We start from the raw sequence: 24,007 nt of genomic DNA, 5'->3' as shown, positions 1-24,007 counted from the left end.
GCCAACTGACAGACGTTCCCAAGGCAAGCCACTGAAAAGATCCACCCATTCTGTTTTATAGCAAGATCTAGAACTCAGCCTAGCACTGAATCCAAACAGCTATAACTGAAGAGAAGGCAACAGTCTGGAAATAGACATAGTGAAAATAAAACAGGATGGAAAGAATGGCAACAATGAGTAAGAAAAAAAAGAGAGAAAATTCAAAACTGAAAAAAATCCACAACAAAACCACCTGTTTTCAAGAGTAGCTGGAGCCAGCAGATAGAAAACACATTTGTAAGAGGGGGTGAGATTTTTTTCAAGACCCTTTAAACTTAAAAGTGCATTTCCTGCATGGAACTATGCTATTTGAGACCTGGGTAATTTTATTAGTTTTTCTTTCGACATTTAGTGGCAGTGGCATCTTAGTGTCATAGACTAAGTAAATCCTCTAAGGAAATAAGCTTGAGCCTTCATCCTCCTTTCAACCTCACCTTGTAATAACAGCACGAAGTTCGTGTATAAGTGGGAATACCATCCATCCATGTGTTGCTGTAACATGCGAGTGTATTTGCAAATCCCAAAGGAACACTTGAAAAATAGCTACCTCTTAGAGAGAAAAAAAAATCACAGAGTTTTAAAAACAACTACAAATAGAATTTTAAGAATAATAACCCAAATCAAACAAATGTCTTAAAACTGTGCTAAGCAAACCAAAGGTCTATTCTCAGAGAACATATGGTCTTTTTCCCAGGGCAATAGGGTCTGTCATGTGAATGTCCTTTCTCCTAAATACTCTAAGTGATCTCTTACTTTTGTAAGCTTAATTTCTTGGAATTGTTTCTGTTAAGAGTTTCCTCAGGCCGCCATTAGAGGGCATGAAAGAATAATGTGCAGACCAAAGTCGGGCACACCAAAAATGCACCACGACAGGAACGACCGCCAGTCAGTTATGCCTGGCTTCACCACCCACCCCATCCAAGAAGTAGTAGTGGAAATAGTTTATATGCAAGAACCTGTGATAATCATCTTCCATAAAGAGAATAAGACTGGCGACGATTTCATGTGTGAAAGTCAGAAGAAATTATTGAAGTGTAAAGAACAATTTGTTTTGGTTTTGTTTTGTTTTAGTTGTTTTTTTGTTTTTGTTTTTGTTTTTTGGTCATTTGAAAGTTAGATCTTATCTAATAGAAGTCACTTGGGTACCTGTCAAAACAAAAGAAGAAACTATAAACAGCAGACAGGTAAGAGAGGGCCTGAAGGAAGTACAGACAGAACCAGAGTAGAAAAGTGTCAAGCTTTGGTTCATGACCAGAAAAATACATACAAGAAAAATAATACAGATACATACGTTTGTTGGAAAGTTTAGGGTCAATTTTCTGTCTTCAAAATCTACCCCCATCCTACTGGCTCCTTCTGAAGTCCCTATGAAATTCCCTTCTGGCCTAGGAGCAGCAGCAGCAACAGCAATAAGAATAATAAAATTAAATAAATAAATGAACATAAAATAGTCAAAGGGAGATTTTGTTTCAAAGATCGAAAAAGTAGCCCAAATTTCTTCAGGCTATAAATCACTTGACATTTGAAGGAACTGCAAATGCATTCTCCCTTCGTAAATGCCTTGTTCAAAAATTATAAAATAAATGGACCCATACACAAATAAGAATGCAAATCTTCCCTGTAACAAATGGAAGAGAAGTCAATACTAATGCAGTCAGGCTCTTCTTTTAACTTGTGGAGGAAAAATGTACAGTTCATGTTTCATGACAACATAAGCCCTCTCTTATATAAGATGCAGTTTTAATAACAGTTATTGAATTCCAGAATACATTTATGATATCTGTCCCTTTCCTTAATTTATAAAACGGTAAAATCTCCAGATCCCCTTCAAAAACAGCCACAATATGTTTCTATCGCACTAGCAAGACTGTTAAGACTCCCTACAGGGCACTTGGACTTAAAGCCTATAAATTTCCTGCTTAAATTTTCAAACAGGAGAAACTAGGGATACATAGGAGAATATAAACCCACCTTTCAGTGGCAGGTCTGTGTGAGTCTGTATTGCTTAAGGCTATAAGAGAAGCTGTAAAGGACAAGAATTATGGTGAACAGGGTCTCAGACTCCATATTCTGTTTGTAAACACAGAACTCCAATAAATGCAGAAACAGATGGGGAAAATTCCTTCAAATATCTGTGATGAGAGCAGGTGTCTTAGGAAGCCATTTTTCCCATGGAGCCATTCAGACAAACAAATGTATTTGACTAAGTTCAACAGACATAAATGAAAGAGGCAGCCAGCACATATGCTATGCATTTCATTTATGACTGCAATCACTATTTGTTCTCTCACCTCAAATTTCTTACCACTATCTGAAGCTTCTACCAGATTGGAGAGCTCTTTCACTTACTTCTATTGATATTTTCACACGCTTTCAGAGTGAAATTTAGTTTTTCCACACCCATTCCCTTCTCCCAGCCACCTCTCTGTCCTTATAGAACACTTCTTCACAGCAAGTTCTCCTCCTATACTCATGTGTTCTTTTCCCATGTGGATCGCCAGGTTTAATTCCAGTCTCTTGCCTGAGGCTGGATGCAAGGTTATTTACTAGAACAAGGGCAGCTTCTCAGTGGTTACAAAGCTAAAGAAAGCATTATTGCATGTATGTGACAGTTCTCAGTCATGACGCTGTCTACAGCCAAAGTGGAACACCTTCCCAGCATATGCCACCACCATTATCACTGTGTTTTTTATCTCTTAATACTTAAATATAAACTCTCAGGAGATGTTTGGCAAACAAAATTATTAAGCATTATTAATCTCTTATTTTGAAATAAAGCATTGCTAATACTTTATTGTTACATTAGACATTAAATATTTCATGGGAATATTTAAGCAGACATAAAATTTTGGCATATGGTTTAAATATACAGTGTTTTAACTTTTGTAATTATACTCTAGACTTTTAAGGTTCTTTGTTTCTTTTTTTATTATTATTATTTTTTGTAGACTTCTTTTTTTTTTATTAACTTGAGTATTTCTTATATACATTTCGAGTGTTATTCCCTTTCCCGGTATCCGGGCAAACATCCCCCTCCCCCCTCCCCTTCCTTATGGGTGTTCCCCTCCCAACCCTCCCCCCGCTGCCGCCCTCCCCCCAACAGTCTAGTTCACTGGGGGTTCAGTCTTAGCAGGACCCAGGGCTTCCCCTTCCACTGGTGCTCTTACTAGGATATTCATTGCTACCTATGTGGTCAAAGTCCAGGGTCAGTCCATGTATAGTCTTTAGGTAGTGGCTTAGTCCCTGGAAGCTCTGGTTGCTTGGCATTGTTGTACATATGGGGTCTCGAGCCCCATCAAGCTCTTCCAGTTCTTTCTCTGATTCCTTCAACGGGGGTCCTATTCTCAGTTCAGTGGTTTGCTGCTGGCATTCGCCTCTGTATTTGCTGTATTCTGGCTGTGTCTCTCAGGAGCGATCTACATCCGGCTCCTGTCAGTCTGCACTTCTTTGCTTCATCCATCTTGTCTAATTGGGTGGCTGTATATGTATGGGCCACATGTGGGGCAGGCTCTGAATGGGTCTTACTTCAGTCTCTGTTTTAATCTTTGCCTCTCTCTTCCCTGCCAAGGGTATTCTTGTTCCCCTTTTAAAGAAGGAGTGAAGCATTCACATTTTGATCATCCGTCTTGAGTTTCATTTGTTCTAGGCATCTAGGGTAATTCAAGCATTGGGGCTAATAGCCACTTATCAATGAGTGCATACCATGTATGTCTTTCTGTGATTGGGTTAGCTCACTCAGAATGATATTTTCCAGTTCCAACCATTTGCCTACGAATTTCATAAAGCCGTTGTTTTTGATAGCTGAGTAATATTCCATTGTGTAGATGTACCACATTTTCTGTATCCATTCCTCTGTTGAAGGGCATCTGGGTTCTTTCCAGCTTCTGGCTATTATAAATAAGGCTGCAATGAACATAGTGGAGCACGTGTCTTTTTATATGTTGGAGCATCTTTTGGGTATATGCCCAAAAGAGGTATAGCTGGATCCTCAGGCAGTTCAATGTCCAATTTTCTGAGGAACCTCCAGACTGATTTCTAGAATGGTTGTAACAGTCTGCAATCCCACCAACAATGGAGGAGTGTTCCTCTTTCTCCGCATCCTCGCCAGCATTTGCTGTCACCTGAGTTTTTGATCTTAGCCATTCTCACTGGTGTGAGGTGAAATCTCAGGGTTGTTTTGATTTGCATTTCCCTTATGACTAAAGATGTTGAACATTTCTTTAGGTGTTTCTCAGCCATTCAGCATTCCTCAGCTGTGAATTGTTTGTTTAGCTCTGAACCCTATTTTTTAATAGGGTTATTTGTCTCCCTGCGGTCTAACTTCTTGAGTTCTTTGTATATTTTGGATATAAGGCCTCTATCTGTTGTAGGATTGGTAAAGATCTTTTCCCAATCTGTTGGTTGCCGTTTTGTCCTCTCCACAGTGTCCTTTGCCTTACAGAAGCTTTGCAGTTTTATGAGATCCCATTTGTTGATTCTTGATCATAGAGCATAAGCCATTGGTGTTTTGTTCAGGAAATTTTTTCCAGTGCCCATGTGTTCCAGATGCTTCCCTAGTTTTTCTTCTATTAGTTTGAGTGTGTCTGCTTTGATGTGGAGGTCCTTGATCCACTTGGACTTAAGCTTTGTACAGGGTGATAAGCATGGATCGATCTGCATTCTTCTACATATTGACCTCCAGTTGAACCAGCACCATTTGCTGAAAATGCTATCTTTTTTCCATTGGATGGTTTTGGCTCCTTTGTCAAAAATCAAGTGACCATAGGTGTGTGGGTTCATTTATGGGTCTTCAATTCTATTCCATTGGTCTATCTGTCTGTCTCTGTACCAATACCATGCAGTTTTTATCACTATTGCTCTGTAATACTGCTTGAGTTCAGGGATAGTGATTCCCCCTGAAGTCCTTTTATTGTTGAGGATACTTTTAGCTGTCCTGGGTTTTTTGTTATTCCAGATGAATTTGCAAATTGTTCTGTCTAACTCTTTGAAGAATTGGATTGGTATTTTGATGGGGATTGCATTGAATCGCTTTTGGTAAAATGGCCATTTTTACTATATTAATCCTGCCAATCCATGAGCATTGGAGATCTTTCCATATTCTGAGGTCTTCTTCAATTTCTTTCTTCAGTGTCTTGAAGTTCTTATTGTACAGATCTTTTACTTGCTTGGTTAAAGTCACACCGAGGTACTTTATATTATTTGGGTCTATTATAAAGGGTGTCGTTTCCCTAATTTCTTTCTCGGCTTGTTTCTCTTTTGTGTAGAGGAAGGCTACTGATTTATTTGAGTTAATTTTATACCCAGCCACTTTGCTGAAGTTGTTTATCAGCTTTAGTAGTTCTCTGGTGGAACTTTTGGGATCGCTTAAATATACTATCATGTCATCTGCAAATAGTGATATTTTGACCTCTTCTTTTCCGATCTGTATCCCCTTGATCTCCTTTTGTTGTCTGATTGCTCTGGCTAGAACTTCAAGAACTATATTGAATAAGTAGGGAGAGAGTGGGCAGCCTTGTCTAGTCCCTGATTTTAGTGGGATTGCTTCAAGTTTCTCTCCATTTAGTTTAATGTTAGCAACTGGTTTGCTGTATATGGCTTTTACTATGTTTAGGTATGGGCCTTGAATTCCTATTCTTTCCAGGACTTTTATCATGAAGGGGTGTTGAATTTTGTCAAATGCTTTCTCAGCATCTAATGAAATGATCATGTGGTTTTGATCTTTCAGTTTGTTTATATAATGGATCACGTTAGCGGTTTTCCATATATTAAACCATCCCTGCATGCCTGGGATGAAGCCTACTTGATCATGGTGGATGATTGTTTTGATGTGCTCTTGGATTCGGTTTGCCAGAATTTTATTGAGTATTTTTGCGTCGATATTCATAAGGGAAATTGGTCTGAAGTTCTCTTTTTTGTTGGGTCTTTGTATGGTTTAGGTATAAGAGTAATTGTGGCTTCATAGAAGGAATTCGGTAGTGCTCCATCCGTTTCAATTTTGTGGAATAGTTTGGATAATATTGGTATGAGGTCTTCTATGAAGGTCTGATAGAATTCTGCACTAAACCCGTCCGGACCTGGGCTCTTTTTGGTTGGGAGACCTTTAATGACTGCTTCTATTTCCTTAGGAGTTATGGGGTTGTTTAGCTGGTTTATCTGTTCCTGATTTAACTTCGGTACCTGGTATCTGTCTAGGAAATTGTCCATTTCCTGCAGATTTTCAAGTTTTGTTGAATATAGGCTTTTATAGTAAGATCTGATGATTTTTTGAATTTCCTCTGAATCTGTAGTTATGTCTCCCTTTTCATTTCTGATTTTGTTAATTTGGACACACTCTCTGTGTCCTCTCATTAGTCTGGCTAAGGGTTTATCTATCTTGTTGATTTTCTCAAAGAACCAACTTTTGGTTCTGTTGATTCTTTCTATGGTCCTTTTTGTTTCTGCTTGGTTAATTTCAGCTCTGAGTTTGATTATTTCCTGCCTTCCATTCCTCCTGGGTGTATTTGCTTCTTTTTGTTCTAGAGCTTTTAGGTGTGCTGTCAAGCTGCTGACATATGCTCTTTCCTGTTTCTTTCTGCAGGCACTCAGCGCTATGAATTTTCCTCTTAGCACAGCTTTCATTGTGTCCCATAAGTTTGGGTATGTTGTACCTTCATTTTCATTAAATTCTAAAAAGTCTTTAATTTCTTTCTTTATTTCTTCCTTGACCAGGTTATCATTGAGTAGAGCATTGTTCAATTTCCACGTATCTGTGGGCATTCTTCCCTTATTGTTATTGAAGACCAGTTTTAGGCCGTGGTGGTCTGATAGCATGCATGGGATTATTTCCATCTTTTTGTACCTGTTGAGGCCCATTTTTTGACCAATTATATGGTCAATTTTGGAGAAAGTACCATGAGGAGCTGAGAAGAAGGTATATCCTTTTGCTTTAGGATAGAATGTTCTATAAATATCCGTTAAGTCCATTTGGCTCATGACTTCTCTTAGTCTGTCTATGTCTCTGTTTAATTTCTGTTTCCATGATCTGTCCATTGATGAGAGTGGGGTGTTGAAATCTCCTACTATTATTGTATGAGGTGCAATGTGTGTTTTGAGCTTTAGTAAGGTTTCTTTTACGTATGTAGGTGCCCTTGTATTTGGGGCATAGATATTTAGGATTGAGAGTTCATCTTGGTGGATTTTTCCTTTGATGAATATGAAGTGTCCTTCCTTATCTTTTTTGATGACTTTTAGTTGAAAGTTGATTTTATCTGATATTAGGATGGCTACTCCAGCTTGCTTCTTCCGACCATTTGTTTGGAAAGTTGTTTTCCAGCCTTTCACTCTGAGGTAGTGTCTGTCTTTGTCTCTGAGGTGCGTTTCCTGTAGGCAGCAGAATGCAGGGTCCTCGTTGCGTATCCAGTTTGTTAATCTATGTCTCTTTATTGGGGAGTTGAGGCAATTGATGTTGAGAGATATTAAGGAATAGTGATTATTGCTTCCTGTTATATTCATATTTGGATGTGAGGTTATGTTTGTGGGCTTTTCTTCTCTTTGTTTTGTTGCCAAGACGATTAGTTTCTTGCTTCTTCTGTGGTATAGCTTGCTTCCTTATGTTGGGCTTTACCATTTATTATCCTTTGTAGTGCTGGATTTGTAGAAAGATATTGTGTAAATTTGGTTTTGTCATGGGATATCTTGGTTTCTCCATCTATGTTAATTGAGAGCTTTGCAGGATACAGTAACCTGGGCTGGCATTTGTGTTCTCTTACGATCTGTATGACATCTGTCCAGGATCTTCTGGCCTTCATAGTTTCTGGCGAGAAGTCTGGTGTGATTCTGATAGGTCTGCCTTTATATGTTACTTGACCTTTTTCCCTTACTGCTTTTAATATTCTTTCTTTATTTTGTGCGTTTGGTGTTTTGACTATTATGTGACGGGAGGTGTTTCTTTTCTGGTCCAATCTATTTGGAGTTCTGTAGGCTTCTTGTATGCCTATGGGTATCTCTTTTTTTAGGTTAGGGAAGTTTTCTTCTATGATTTTCTTGAAGATATTTACTGGTCCTTTGAGCTGGGAGTCTTCACTCTCTTCTATACCTATTATCCTTAGGTTTGATCTTCTCATTGAGTCCTGGATTTCCTGTATGTTTTGGACCAGTAGATTTTTCCGCTTTACATTATCTTTGACAGTTGAGTCAATGATTTCTATGGAATCTTCTGCTCCTGAGATTCTCTCTTCCATCTCCTGTATTCTGGTGGTGAAGCTTGTATCTACAGCTCCTTGTCTCTTCTTTTGGTTTTCTATATCCAGGGTTGTTTCCATGTGTTCTTTCTTGATTGCTTCTATTTCTATTTTTAATTCCTTCAACTGTTTGATTGTGTTTTCCTGGAATTCTTTCAGGGATTTTTGTGACTCCTCTCTATGGGCTTCTACTTGTTTATTTATGATTTCCTGGAATTCTTTCAGGGATTTTTGTGACTCCTCTCTATGGGCTTCTACTTGTTTAATTATGTTTTCCTGGAATTCTTTCAGGCATTTTTGTGATTCCTCTCTGTAGACTTCTACTTGTTCTCTAAGGGAGTTCTTCACATCTTTCTTGAAGTCCTCCAGCATCATGATCAAATATGATTTTGAAACTAGATCTTGCTTTTCTGGTGTGTTTGGATATTCCATGTTTGTTTTGGTGGGAGAATTGTGCTCCGATGGTGCCATGTAGTCTTGGTTTCTGTTGCTTGGGTTCCTGCGCTTGCCTCTCGCCATCGGATTATCTCTAGTGTTACTTTGTTCTGCTATTTCTGACAGTGGCTAGACTGCCCTATAAGCCTGTGTGTCAGGAGTGCTGTAGACCTGTTTTCCAGTTTTCTTTCAGCCTGTTATGGCGACAGAGTGTTCTGCTTTCGGGCGTGTAGTTTTCCCTCTCTACAGGTCTTCAGCTGTTCCTGTGGGCCTGTGTCTTGAGTTCACCAGACAGGTCACTTGCAGCAGAAAAGTTGGTCTTACCTGTGGTCCCGAGGCTCAAGTTTGCTCGCGGGGTGCTGCCCAAGAGCTCTCCATGGCAGCAGCAACCAGGAAGATCTGTGCCGCCGTTTCCGGGAGCTTCAGTGCACCAGGGTTCCAGATGGCGTTTGGTGTTTTCCTCTGGCGTCCGAGATGTGTATGCAGAGTGCAGTCTCTTCTGGTTCCCAGGCGTGTCTGCCTCTCTGAGGTTTAGCTCTCCCTCCCACGGGATTTGGGTGCAGAGAACTGTTTATCCGGTCTGTTTCCTTCAGGTTCAGGCGGTGTCTCAGGCAGGGGTCCTGCCGCTCCTGGGCCCTCCCCCACGGGAACCCAGAGGCCTTATACAGTTTCCTCTTGGGCCAGGGATGTGGGCAGGGGTGGGCAGTCTTGGTGGCCTCTTCCGCTCTGCAGCCTCAGGAGTGCCCACATGACCAGGCGGTCGGGTCTCTCTCCCATGGTGTCTGGGAGCAGAGAGCTGCTGCAGGCCGGGGTCCGCGGGTGTGGGACTCCCGGTAAACACACGAGGTGCTCGGTCCTAGAGGAATTCTGCCTCTGTGTGTCCCGAGATCACCAGACAGGTCTCTTGCAGCAGAAAAGTTGGTCTTACCTGTGGTCCCGAGGCTCAAGTTTGCTCGCGGTGTGCTGCCCAAGAGCTCTCCGTGGCAGCAGCAACCAGGAAGATCTGTGCTGCCGTTTCCAGGAGCTTCAGTGCACCAGGGTTCCAGTTGGCATTTGGTGTTTTCCTCTGGCGTCCGAGATGTCAGGTTCTTTGTTTCTTAAGGTTTGGAGTTTTGTTTTGTTTTGGTTTGGTTTTTGTTTGTTTGCTATTGTTGTTGTTTTTGGCTTTGCTTGTTTGTTTTAAGACAGAGACTCACTATGTAGACCTGACTGACCCAGAATCAAAAAAACTCATTGCCACTGTCTTTCAAGTATTGCCATTCAAAGCATTCACTATGACCTCTGGCTACATCTTTAATTCTGAATGAAAAATTCAATATTTAAATAGACAGTAAAACACATTAGAAACTATCCTTTAAAATCTGTAGCCCATGCATTTAAAAACATAAAGCTTGCCCATGGCATGGCAGAGTATAACCCTACAGCAATGATTAGTGGCCCTTGGGATTGCACTCAACTCCATAGCTTAAATGAACCTCTCAAATGACTCCAATGTTAGGAATTTTAAAAAGCCCAAACCATGAAACAGTTAGTACACCCTCAGTTGTTCAAGATTCTTTATAAAATCTTTACTTTAAAACTTAATCTTGAAAGAGAGAGCTAGTCTCCCAGGAGTACTGTCGCTCTAAACCTCACAGGTGAGACCACCACTTTTGCTCCAATATCTGACCAAAGAGGGACCCAACAAAAGAGGACATGGCACAGGAACCATGGAGCAGCTGGGACCAGGATCCTTCCAGTCTCCATCTGTGCCCTGGAGCTAAGGTTATAACAAAACTCTCCATACCCAAACTCCGCCTAGGGAAAGAACTGATCTTTCACAAGTGCTGATACATCTAAGACCACAGGCTCACAGACTGTGGAGGGACAGACTCCAGTCAGAGACAGCAAGGCCAACTAACACCAGAGATAAGCAGATGTTGAGAGGCAACACAAGAACGTAAGCAACAGAAATTATGGCTACTTGGCATCACCAGAACCCAGTTCCCCCACTACAGCAAGTCCTAGCTACCCCAACACACTGGATAAGCAAGACTCTGATTTAAAATCACAGCTCATGATGATGATAGAGAAAGTAGAGAAGGATAAAAATAACTCCCTTGAAGAAATACAGGAGAACACAGGTAAACAGGTAGAAGCCCTTAAAGAGGAAACACAAAAATCCCATAATTACAGGAAATACACAACAAAACAGGTGAGGGAACTGAATAAAACCATCCAGGATCTAAAACTGGAACTAAAAACAATAAAGAATTCACAACGGAAGACAAACCTAGAGATAGAAACACATGAAAGAGATCAGAAGTCATAGATGCAATCATCACCAACAAAACAAGAAATAGAGAAGAGAATCTCAGGTACAGATGTCATAGACAGTGAGACAACAGTCAAAGAAACGCAAAAGGAATAAAGTTCCTAACTCAAAACATCCAGGAAATTCAGGGTACAATGAGAAGTCCAAACCTACAGATAATAGGTATAGAAGAGAGTGAAGACTCCCAAATTAAAGGGCCAGTAAATATCTTTAAAAAAATTATAGAAGAAAACTTCCCTAACCTAAAGAAAGATGCCCATAAACATTCAAGAAACCTACAGAACCCCAAAAAGATTGGGCCAGAAAAGAATTTCCTCCCGTCACATAATAGTCAAAACACCAAATGCACAAAACAAAGAAAAATTTAAAAGCAGCAAGGGAAAAAAGTCAAGTAACATATGAAGACAGACCTATCAGAATTACACCAGTTTTCTCATAAGAAACTATGAAGGTCAGAAGATGGTGGGCAGATGTCATACAGACCCTAAGAGAACAAATGCTAGCCAGACTACTATATCCAGCAAAACTCTTGATTACCATAGATGGAAAAACAACATATTCCTGACAAAACAAAATTGACACGGTATCATTACACAAATCCAGCCCTATAAAGAATAATAAATGGAAAATTCCAACACACGGAGGGAAACTACACCCCAGAAAAAGCAAGAAAGTAATCTTCTTGCAACACACCCAAAAGAAGATAGCCACACAAACATAATCCCATCTCTAACAACAACAATGACAGGAAACATCAATGGACTCAATTCCCCAATAAAAGGACATAAACTAAGAGACTAGGTATGTAAACAGGATCCAGCATTTTGCCACATACAGAAAATGCACCTCAGTGACAGAAACAGACACTACCTAAGAGTAAAAGACTGGAAAAATAATTTTTCCAAGCAAATGGTCGCAAGAACCAAGTTGGAGTAGCCATTCTAATACAAAATAAAATCTTTCAACCAAAAGTTACCAAAAACGATAAGGATGGACACTTCATATTCATCAAAGGAAAAATCCACCAAGGTGAACTCTCACTCCTGACTATCTATGCTCCAAATGCAAGGGCACCTACATTCATAAAAGTAACCTTACTAAAGCTTAAAGCACACATTGCCCCTCACAAAATAATAGTGGGAGATATCAACACCCCACTCTCGTCACTGGACAGATCATGGAAACAGAAACTAAACAGAGACATAGAGAAACTAACTGAAGTTATGAACCAAATGAATTTTACAGATATTTATAGAACATTTCATCCAAAAACAAAAGAATATACCTTCTTCTCAGTACCTCATGGTACCTTCTCCAAGGTAGACAAGGCTGTACACTCTCTCCCAGCTTATTCAGTATAGTACTCCAAGTAGCAGCCAGAGCAATCAGACAACAAAAGGAGGTCAAAAGGATACATATAGGAAAGGAAGAGGTCAAAGTATCACTATGTGCAGATGATATGATAGTATACTTAAATGACCCCAAAAATTCCACCAGAGAACTACTAAGCATGATAAACAACATCAGCAAAGAGGCTGGATTTAAAATTAACTCAAACAAATCAGTAGCCTCTACTCAAAGGATAAACAGGCTGAGAAAGAAATTAGGGACACCCCTCGAAATAGTCACAAATAATATAAAATACACCAGTGTAAATCTAATCAAGGACGTAAAAGTTCTATATGAAAAGAACCTCAAGTCTCTGAAGAAAGAAACTAAAGATCTCAGAAAATGGAAAGATCTCCCATGCTCATGGATTGACAGGATTAATATAGTAAAAATGACCATGCTTTTTGAAAGCCAGCAAGATTCAATACAATCCCCATTAAAATTACAACTCAATTCTTCACAGAGTTAGAAAGAGCAATTTGCAAGTTCATTTGGAAAAACAAAAAACCCAGAAGAGTGAAAATTATCCTCAACAATAAAAGAACTTCTGGGGGAATCACCATCTCTGATCCCAAGTTGTATTACAAAGCAATAGTGAGAAATAAAACTTTATGGTATTGGTACAGAGACAGGCAGGTAGATCAATGGAATAGAATTGAAGACCCAGAAATGAACCCACACACCTATGGTCACTTGATCTTTGACAAAGGTGCTAAAACCATCCAGTGGGAAAAAAAGACAACATTTTCAACAAATGGTGCTGGTTCAACTGGAGGTCAGAATGTAGAAAAATGCAAATTGATCCATTCTTATCTCCTTGTTGGAAGTTCAAGTACAAGTGGATCAAGGACCTCAACATAAAACCAGATATACTAAAACTAATAGAAGAACAAGTGGAGAAGAGCTTTAAACACATGGGCACAGGGGAAATTTTCCTGAACAGAACACCAATTGCTTATGCTCTAAGATCAAGTGTGGACAAATGGGACCTCATAAAACTGCAAAGCTTTTGTAAAGCAAAGGACACTGTCAATAGGACAAAACAGCAGCTAACGGATTGGGAAAAGATCTTTACCAATCCAATATCTGATAGAGGGCCAATATTCAATATATACAAAGAACTCAAGAGTTTAGACTCCAGGGAACTAAATAATCCTATTTCAAAATGGGGTAAAGAGCTAAACAAAGAATGCTCAACTGAGGAATACCGAATGGCTGAGAAGCACCTATAGGAATGTTCAACATCCTTAGTAATGAGGGAAATGAAAATCAAACACCACCCTGAGTTTCCACCTAACAAGAATCTGAATAGCTAAGATTAAAATCTCAGGTGACAGCAGATGCTGGCAAGGATGCAGAGAAAACAAAACACTCCTCTATTGTTGGTGGGATTGCAAATTGGTATAACCACTCTGGAAATCAGTCTGGTGGTTACTCAGAAAATTGGACCTAGTACTACCTCAGTACTCAGCTATACCACTCCTGGGCATGTACCCAAATGATGTTCCCACATATAACAAGGAAACATGATCCACTATGTTCATAGCAGCCTTATTTATAATAGCCAGAAGCTGGAAAGAACCCAGATGTCCTTCAACAGAGGAGTGGATACAGAAAATATAGTACATTTACACAATGGAGTACTACTCAGCTTTCAAAAATAATGACATCGTGAAATTCATAGGCAAATGGATTGAATTAGAAAATATCATCCTGAGTGAAGTAATCCAGTCACAAAAGAACGCACATGATATGCACTCACTGATAAGTGGATACTAGCCCAAAAGCTCCGAATGGCTGAGATATAACTCACAGACCATATGAAACTCAGAAAGAAGGAAGATCAAAGTGTTGATGTTTCAGTCCTTCTTCAAATGTTAACAAAATACTCATAATAGGTAGAGGGAGGAATGTCTTGGGAGGAAGAAAGGAGGGATCACGGGGAAAAGGGGGCAGTATCAGGTATAAGAGGAGACAGGGATGATATACAAAGGGTCAGGAATTTGAACAGAATTGTGTAGCAATGGGGGATGGAAAAATGGTTTAGCTACCATTAAGTCCCAGATGCTAGGAAATCAAGAGGATCCCAGGACATAACATGGATGAGATTAGCTGAAATTCCCAACAAAGGGTGGGAAGACCCTTTAGAGACCATATCCATAGGTTAGGCAGGGCCCCCGTTTCAGGGATGAATCTACCCACTCTTCTCCAAATTTTTAACCCAGAATTGCTTCCGTCTAAAGAAAACATGGAGACAAAGTGTGGAGCAAACACTAAATGGAAAGGCCATCCACAGACTGCCACACCTGTGGATCCATCCCAAATACAGACACCAAACCCAGACACTATTGCAGATGCCAAAAAGAAGTACTTGCTGCCAAGAGCCTGATATAGCTGTCTCCTGAGAGGCTCTGCCAGTACCTGACAAATGCAGAGCTAGATGTTTACAGCCAAACATTAGAAAGAGCATGGGGATACCCAGTGGAGGAGTTAGAGAAAGGACTGAAGGAGCTGAAGGGGTTTGCAACCCCTTAGGAAGGGCAACAATATCAACCAACCAGACCAGCAAGCGCTCCCCGGGACTAAACCACCTACCAAAGAGTACACATGGAGGGACCCATGGTTCCACCTGCATATGTAGCAGAGGATGGCCTTCTCTGGCATCAGTGGGAGAAGAGGCCCTTGGTTCTGTGAAGGCTCAATGCCCCAGTGTAGTGGAGGCAGGAGTGGGTTGATGGTTGGGAGAGCTTCCTCATAGAAGCAGGGGTAAGGGGGATTTGATAGGAGGTTTCTGGAAGGGAAACTAAGAAAGGGGATAACATTTGAAATGTAGATAAATAAAATATCCAATAAAAGAGAAGTATTTCAGAAAAACAAAAATAAAATATAACAGGATAAAAATAATAACTACAGACCCCTGCCCACATGCCTGGCCCAAGAGGAAACTGTATAAGGCCTCTGGGCTCCCGTGGGGGAGGGCCCAGGAGCGGCAGGACCCCTGTGCCTGAGACACCGCCGGAACCTGAAAGAAACAGACCGGATAAACAGTTCTCTGCACCCAAATCCCGTGGGAGGGAGAGCTAAACCTTCAGAGAGGCAGACAAGCCTGGGAAACCAGAAGTGACTGCTCCCTGCACACACATCTCGGACGCCAGAGGAAAAAGCCAAAGACCATCTGGAACCCTGGTGCACTGAAGCTCCCGGAAGGGGCGGCACAGGTCTTCCTGGTTGCTGCTGCTGCAGAGAGCCCCTGGGCAGCACCCCACGAGCGAACCTGAGCCTCGGGACCACAGGTAAGACCAAATTTTCTGCTGCAAGAAAGCTGCCTGGTGAGCTTGGGACACAGGAAAGCAGAATTTCTCTAGGATCGGGCACGTTCTGTGTTTACCGGAAGTCCCACACCCGCAGATCCCGGCCCGCAGCAGCTCTCTGCTCCCAGACCCGGTGAGAGAGAGACCCAACCGCCTGGTCAGGTGGGCACTCCTGAGGCTGCAGAGCAGAAGAGACCACCAACTCTGCTCACCCCTGCCCACATCCCTGGCCCAAGAGGAAACTGTATAAGGCTTCTGGGCTCCCGTGGGGAAGGGCCCAGGAGCGGCAGGACCCCTGTGCCTGAGACACCGCAGGAACCTGAAAGAAACAGACCGGATAAACAGTTCTCTGCACCCAAATCCCGTGGGAGGGAGAGCTAAACCTTCAGAGAGGCAGACAAGCCTGGGAAACCAGAAGTGACTGCTCCCTGCACACACATCTCGGACGCCAGAGGAAAAAGCCAAAGACCATCTGGAACCCTGGTGCACTGAAGTTCCCGGAAGGGGCGGCACAGGTCTTCCTGGTTGCTGCCGCTGCAGAGAGCCCGTGGGCAGCACCCCACGAGCGAACCTGAGCCTCGGGACCACAGGTAAGACCAAATTTTCCGCTGCAAGAAAGCTGCCTGGTGAACTCAAGACACAGGCCCACAGGAACAGCTGAAGACCTGTAGAGAGGAAAAACTACACGCCAGAAAGCAGAACACTCTGTCCCCATAACTGACTGAAAGAGAGGAAAACAGGTCTACAGCACTCCTGTCACACAGGCTTATAGGACAGTCTAGCCACTGTCAGAAATAGCAGAACAAAGTAACACTAGAGATAATCTGATGGCGAGAGGCAAGCGCAGGAACCCAAGCAACAGAAACCAAGACTACATGCCATCATCGGAGCCCAATTCTCCCACCAAAACAAACATGGAATATCCAAACACACCAGAAAAGCAAGATCTAGTTACAAAATCATATTTGATCATGATGCTGGAGGACTTCAAGAAAGACATGAACACACTTAGGGAAGCACAGGAAAACATTAATAAACAAGTAAAAGCCTACAGAGAGGAATTGCAAAAATCCCTGAAAGAATTCCAGGAAAACACAATCAAACAGTTGAAGGAATTAAAAATGGAAATAGAAGCAATCAAGAAAGAACACAGGGAAACAACCCTGGATATAGAAAACCAAAAGAAGAGACAAGGAGCTGTAGATACAAGCCTCACCAACAGAATTCAAGAGATGGAAGAGAGAATCTCAGGAGCCGAAGATTCCATAGAAATCATTGACTCAACTGTCAAAGATAATGTAAAGTGGAAGAAGCTACTGGTCCAAAACATACAGAAAATCCAGGATTCAATGAGAAGATCAAACCTAAGGATAATAGGTATAGAAGAGAGTGAGGACTCCCAGCTCAAAGGACCAGTAAATATCTTCAACAAAATCATAGAAGAAAACTTCCCTAACCTAAAAAAAGAGATACCCATAGACATACAAGAAGCCTACAGAACTCCAAATAGATTGGACCAGAAAAGAAACACCTCCCGTCACATAATTGTCAAAACACCAAACGCACAAAATAAAGAAAGAATATTAAAAGCAGTAAGGGAAAAAGGTCAAGTAACATATAAAGGGAGACCTATCAGAATCACACCAGACTTCTCGCCAGAAACTATGAAGGCCAGAAGATCCTGGACTGATGTCATACAGACCCTAAGAGAACACAAATGCCAGCCCAGGTTACTGTATCCAGCAAAACTCTCAATTAACATTGATGGAGAAACCAAGATATTCCATGACAAAACCAAATTTACACAATATCTTTCTACAAATCCAGCACTACAAAGGATAATAAATGGTAAAGGCCAACATAAGGAGGCAAGCTATACCCTAGAAGAAGCAAGAAACTAATCGTCTTGGCAACAAAACAAAGAGAATGAAAGCACACAAACATAACCTCACATCCAAATATGAATATAAAGGGAAGCAATAATCACTACTCCTTAATATCTCTCAATATCAATGGCCTCAACTCCCCAATAAAAAGACATAGATTAACAAACTGGATACGCAATGAGGACCCTGCATTCTGCTGCCTACAGGAAACACACCTCAGAGACAAAGACAGACACTACCTCAGAGTGAAAGGCTGGAAAACAACTTTCCAAGCAAATGGTCAGAAGAAGCAAGCTGGAGTAGCCATTCTAATATCAAATAAAATCAATTTCCAACTAAAAGTCATCAAAAAAGATAAGGAAGGACACTTCATATTCATCAAAGGAAAAATCCACCAAGATGAACTCTCAATCCTAAATATCTATGCCCCAAATACAAGGGCACCTACATACGTAAAAGAAACCTTACTAAAGCTCAAAATACACATTGCACCTCACACAATAATAGTGGGAGACTTCAACACCCCACTCTCATCAATGGACAGATCATGGAAACAGAAATTAAACAGTGATGTCGACAGACTAAGAGAAGTCATGAGCCAAATGGACTTAACGGATATTTATAGAACATTCTATCCTAAAGCAAAAGGATATACCTTCTTCTCAGCTCCTCATGGTACTTTCTCCAAAATTGACCATATAATTGGTCAAAAAACGGGCCTCAACAGGTACAGAAAGATAGAGATAATCCCATGCATGCTATCGGACCACCACGGCCTAAAACTGGTCTTCAATAACAATAAGGGAAGAATGCCCACATATACGTGGAAATTGAACAATGCTCTACTCAATGATAACCTGGTCAAGGAAGAAATAAAGAAAGAAATTAAAAACTTTTTAGAATTTAATGAAAATGAAGATACAACATACCCAAACTTATGGGACACAATGAAAGCTGTGCTAAGAGGAAAACTCATAGCGCTGAGTGCCTGCAGAAAGAAACAGGAAAGAGCATATGTCAGCAGCTTGACAGCACACCTAAAAGCTCTAGAACAAAAAGAAGCAAATACACCCAGGAGGAGTAGAAGGCAGGAAATAATCAAACTCAGAGCTGAAATCAACCAAGTAGAAACAAAAAGGACCATAGAAAGAATCAACAGAACCAAAAGTTGGTTCTTTGAGAAAATCAACAAGATAGATAAACCCTTAGCCAGACTAACGAGAGGACACAGAGAGTGCGTCCAAATTAACAAAATTAGAAATGAAAAGGGAGACATAACTACAGATTCAGAGGAAATTCAAAAAATCATCAGATCTTACTATAAAAACCTATATTCAACAAAATTTGAAAATCTTCAGGAAATGGACAATTTCCTAGACAGATACCAGGTATCGAAGTTAAATCAGGAACAGATAAGCCAGTTAAACAACCCCATAACTCCTAAGGAAATAGAAGCAGTCATTAAAGGTCTCCCAACCAAAAAGAGCCCAGGTCCAGACGGGTTTAGTGCAGAATTCTATCAAACCTTCATAGAAGACCTCATACCAATATTATCCAAACTATTCCACAAAATTGAAACAGATGGAGCACTACCGAATTCCTTCTACGAAGCCACAATTACTCTTATACCTAAACCACACAAAGACACAACAAAGAAAGAGAACTTCAGACCAATTTCCCTTATGAATATCGACGAAAAATACTCAATAAAATTCTGGCAAACTGAATTCAAGAGCACATCAAAACAATCATCCACCATGATCAAGTAGGCTTCATCCCAGGCATGCAGGGATGGTTTAATATACGGAAAACCATCAACGTGATCCATCATATAAACAAACTGAAAGAACAAAACCACATGATCATTTCATTAGATGCTGAGAAAGCATTTGACAAAATTCAACACCCCTTCATGATAAAAGTCCTGGAAAGAATAGGAATTCAAGGCCCATACCTAAACATAGTAAAAGCCATATACAGCAAACCAGTTGCTAACATTAAACTAAATGGAGAGAAACTTGAAGCAATCCCACTAAAATCAGGGACTAGACAAGGCTGCCCACTCTCTCCCTACTTTTTCAATATAGTTCTTGAAGTTCTAGCCAGAGCAATCAGACAACAAAAGGAGATCAAGGGGATACAGATCGGAAAAGAAGAAGTCAAAATATCACTATTTGCAGATGACATGATAGTATATTTAAGTGATCCCAAAAGTTCCACCAGAGAACTACTAAAGCTGATAAACAACTTCAGCAAAGTGGCTGGGTATAAAATTAACTCAAATAAATCAGTTGCCTTCCTCTATACAAAAGAGAAACAAGCCGAGAAAGAAATTAGGGAAACGACACCCTTCATAATAGACCCAAATAATATAAAGTACCTCGGTGTGACTTTAACCAAGCAAGTAAAAGATCTGTACAATAAGAACTTCAAGACACTGAGGAAAGAAATTGAAGAAGACCTCAGAAGATGGAAAGATCTCCCATGCTCATGGATTGGCAGGATTAATATAGTAAAAATGGCCATTTTACCAAAAGCAATCTACAGATTCAATGCAATCCCCATCAAAATACCAATCCAATTCTTCAAAGAGTTAGACAGAACAATTTGCAAATTCATCTGGAATAACAAAAAACCCAGGATAGCTAAAGCTATCCTCAACAATAAAAGGACTTCAGGGGGAATCACTATCCCTGAACTCAAGCAGTATTACAGAGCAATAGTGATAAAAACTGCATGGTATTGGTACAGAGACAGACAGATAGACCAATGGAATAGAATTGAAGACCCATAAATGAACCCACACACCTATGGTCACTTGATTTTTGACAAAGGAGCCAAAACCATCCAATGGAAAAAAGATAGCATTTTCAGCAAATGGTGCTGGTTCAACTGGAGGGCAACATGTAGAAGAATGCAGATCGATCCATGCTTATCACCCTGTACAAAGCTTAAGTCCAAGTGGATCAAGGACCTCCACATCAAACCAGACACACTCAAACTAATAGAAGAAAAACTAGGGAAGCATCTGGAACACATGGGCACTGGAAAAAATTTCCTGAACAAAACACCAATGGCTTATGCTGTAAGATCAAGAATCGACAAATGGGATCTCATAAAACTGCAAAGCTTCTGTAAGGCAAAGGACACGGTGGTTAGGACAAAACGGCAACCAACAGATTGGGAAAAGATCTTTACCAATCCTACAACAGATAGAGGCCTTATATCCAAAATATACAAAGAACTCAAGAAGTTAGACCGCAGGGAAACAAATAACCCTATTAAAAAATGGGGTTCAGAGCTAAACAAAGAATTCACAGCTGAGGAATGCCGAATGGCGGAGAAACACCTAAAGAAATGTTCAACATCTTTAGTCATAAGGGAAATGCAAATCAAAACAACCCTGAGATTTCACCTCACACCAGTGAGAATGGCTAAGATCAAAAACTCAGGTGACAGCAGATGCTGGCGAGGATGTGGAGAAAGAGGAACACTCCTCCATTGTTGGTGGGATTGCAGACTGGTAAAACCATTCTGGAAATCAGTCTGGAGGTTCCTCAGAAAATTGGACATTGAACTGCCTGAGGATCCAGCTATACCTCTCTTGGGCATATACCCAAAAGATGCCTCAACATATAAAAGAGACACGTGCTCCACTATGTTCATCGCAGCCTTATTTATAATAGCCAGAAAATGGAAAGAACCGAGATGCCCTTCAACAGAGGAATGGATACAGAAAATGTGGTACATCTACACAATGGAATATTACTCAGCTATCAAAAACAACGAGTCTATGAAATTCGTAGGCAAATGGTTGGAACTGGAAAATATCATCCTGAGTGAGCTAACCCAATCACAGAAAGACATACATGGTATGCACTCATTGATAAGTGGCTATTAGCCCAAATGCTTGAATTACCCTAGATCCCTAGAACAAACGAAACTCAAGACGGATGATCAAAATGTGAATGCTTCACTCCTTCTTTAAATGAGGAAAAAGAATACCCTTGGCTGGGAAGGGACAGGCAAAGATTAAAACAGAGACTGAAGGAACACCCATTCAGAGCCTGCCCCACAGGTGGCCCATACATATACAGCCACCCAATTGGACAAGATGGATGAAGCAAAGAAGTGCAGACCGACAGGAGCCGGATGTAGATCGCTCCTGAGAGACACAGCCAGAATACAGCAAATACAGAGGCGAATGCCAGCAGCAAACCACTGAACTGAGAATAGGTCCCCCGTTGAAGGAATCAGAGAAAGAACTGGAAGAGCTTGAAGGGGCTCGAGACCCCAAAAGTACAACAATGTCAAGCAACCAGAGCTTCCAGGGACTAAGCCACTACCTAAAGACTATATATGGACTGACCCTGGACTCTGACCCCATAGGTAGCAATGAATATCCTAGTAAGAGCACCAGTGGAAGGGGAAGCCCTGGGTCCTGCTAAGACTGAACCCCCAGTGAAATAGACTATGGGGGGAGGGCGGCAATGGGGGGAGGGTTGGGAGGGGAACACCCATAAGGAAGGGGAGGGGGGAGGGGGATGTTTGCCCGGAAACCGGGAAAGGGAATAACACTTGAAATGTATATAAGAAATACTCAAGTTAATAAAAAAAATAATAATAACTACAAATAAATAAATAAATAAAGAAATAAATAAATAAATAAATAAATAAAAAAAAAAAAACAATAGCATGAAATGAACAACCTCTATTTCAAAGTGGATTCCTGTCTTGAAACACACTTACAGGAACTTACTTTATAAAGTAAATATTTCTAAATAGCATTAAAAGGCTGTTGAGAGAAGACATCTAGCCTCATGGGGACTCTCAGAGACTAAAGCAACAGTCATGGAGCCTGCATGGGTCTGTGCTAGGCCCTCTGCATGTCTGCTTTGGTCGTTAGCTTGGTGATATTGTGGGACTACTAGCAGTGGAAGTGGGGTGGCTCTGACTCTTTTGCCTGCTCATTGAATACATTTCCTCCTACTAGGTTGTCTTGTCCAACCTGGATATGGGGGCTTATGCCTCTCTTATTGTATCTTGTTATGCTGTGTCCAAGTGATAACCTGTGTCTTTTCTTTTGAGGCCATTGCTGGTTCTTCTAATTATATAAATCTTTATGGGATACTAATATTTCATTTGTAATAGAATTTGCTTATCACAAAAAACAAAAGGAAAGAAAGTTGACTAAAAAACACCCTAAATATTTAGTTATCACTTACATTTCGCTTTTACTTGTCTTTGACATTGTCTATTAACTACAGAGCTGTTTATATATCTTTCAATGATTTTTATTGTAATTTTGTCTAAATCCATCAGCAAATTTTTAAAATTAGCTGACATTTTAAAGTTCTTATCAAGACACATAGAAAAATCACTATTACCCATAAATATAAAATAAAAGCAATTAATCTCAAAAGTAAATCAAATGAAAACAAAATTCTACCTCATAACAATCTTTTATTATTTGTAAGAATGTTTTCTTATAATAATGATACCACTAGACTTTTCTTAAAAGCATATACACTGTCATCTTTTAATGTTAAAGAAGAGTTTGTTTATTGAAATAGCAGGGTCTCTAACTTCTGCTACAAACATTTTAAAATATTATTTTATTCATTTCAACTCTTTGAAGAAATTTTTGAAATTTTTTGAGCTTTCAACAATATTTCAAAGAACAGGTCATATATGCCTGGTAACCTTGGTGTGTCTGTGGGAACTGACTCTCCTAGTACTCAATAAAAATCATGTGTCATTTCCCCGTACATGACTGGAAAGTGGCTCATGAATCTTTGAGAGAAAATGGCTCATGAATTATCATTGAGGACTTGCTTAACCCTCTTTTCCACACACTTTTATGTAGTTTCAAGGCCATTATAATTTCAATCACTCTTAATTCAATAAATATGTTTTAAATTTTATCAAAGATTAAAATGATGTTTAATAATAAAATAATAGTAATTTTTCTAATTAAGTAATTTTACTATTAAGTAATTTTATCCCTAAGTTAAAGACTTATGCAGTGCTCTACAGAGAATATCAAGATGTATTCAGGTCAAATGGTAATCTTCTTACCACTTCAGAAATGATCCTAAGTTCAGAATGGAAAATTCAGAATAAAGAATTTTGAAGGAAGAGTTAACAGCCTAGTACTAATAAAAACTAGAGAAATAGATTTCATGGTGAAAAACAATATTTATATTAGAAAATAGACACAAAGTCATTACTACCATAAAACAACAAAATCAGCTGGGTAGAATTTCATGGTGGACAAACTTCTATATATTCAAATTCCAAATACAAAGAATCATTTTCTGTGTTAATTTCTACCTTATTTTATGACTTAGGATATCTATATGAAACTAAGTCATGTCAGGTAAGTATTAAATAAAATAAGAGGAAGTGAAAACA

This window comes from Rattus norvegicus, chromosome 8 (assembly GCF_036323735.1).
Source record: "Rattus norvegicus strain BN/NHsdMcwi chromosome 8, GRCr8, whole genome shotgun sequence".
NCBI classification, from domain to species: Eukaryota; Metazoa; Chordata; class Mammalia; order Rodentia; family Muridae; genus Rattus; species Rattus norvegicus.
Note: the sequence above shows the minus strand (reverse complement) of the source record.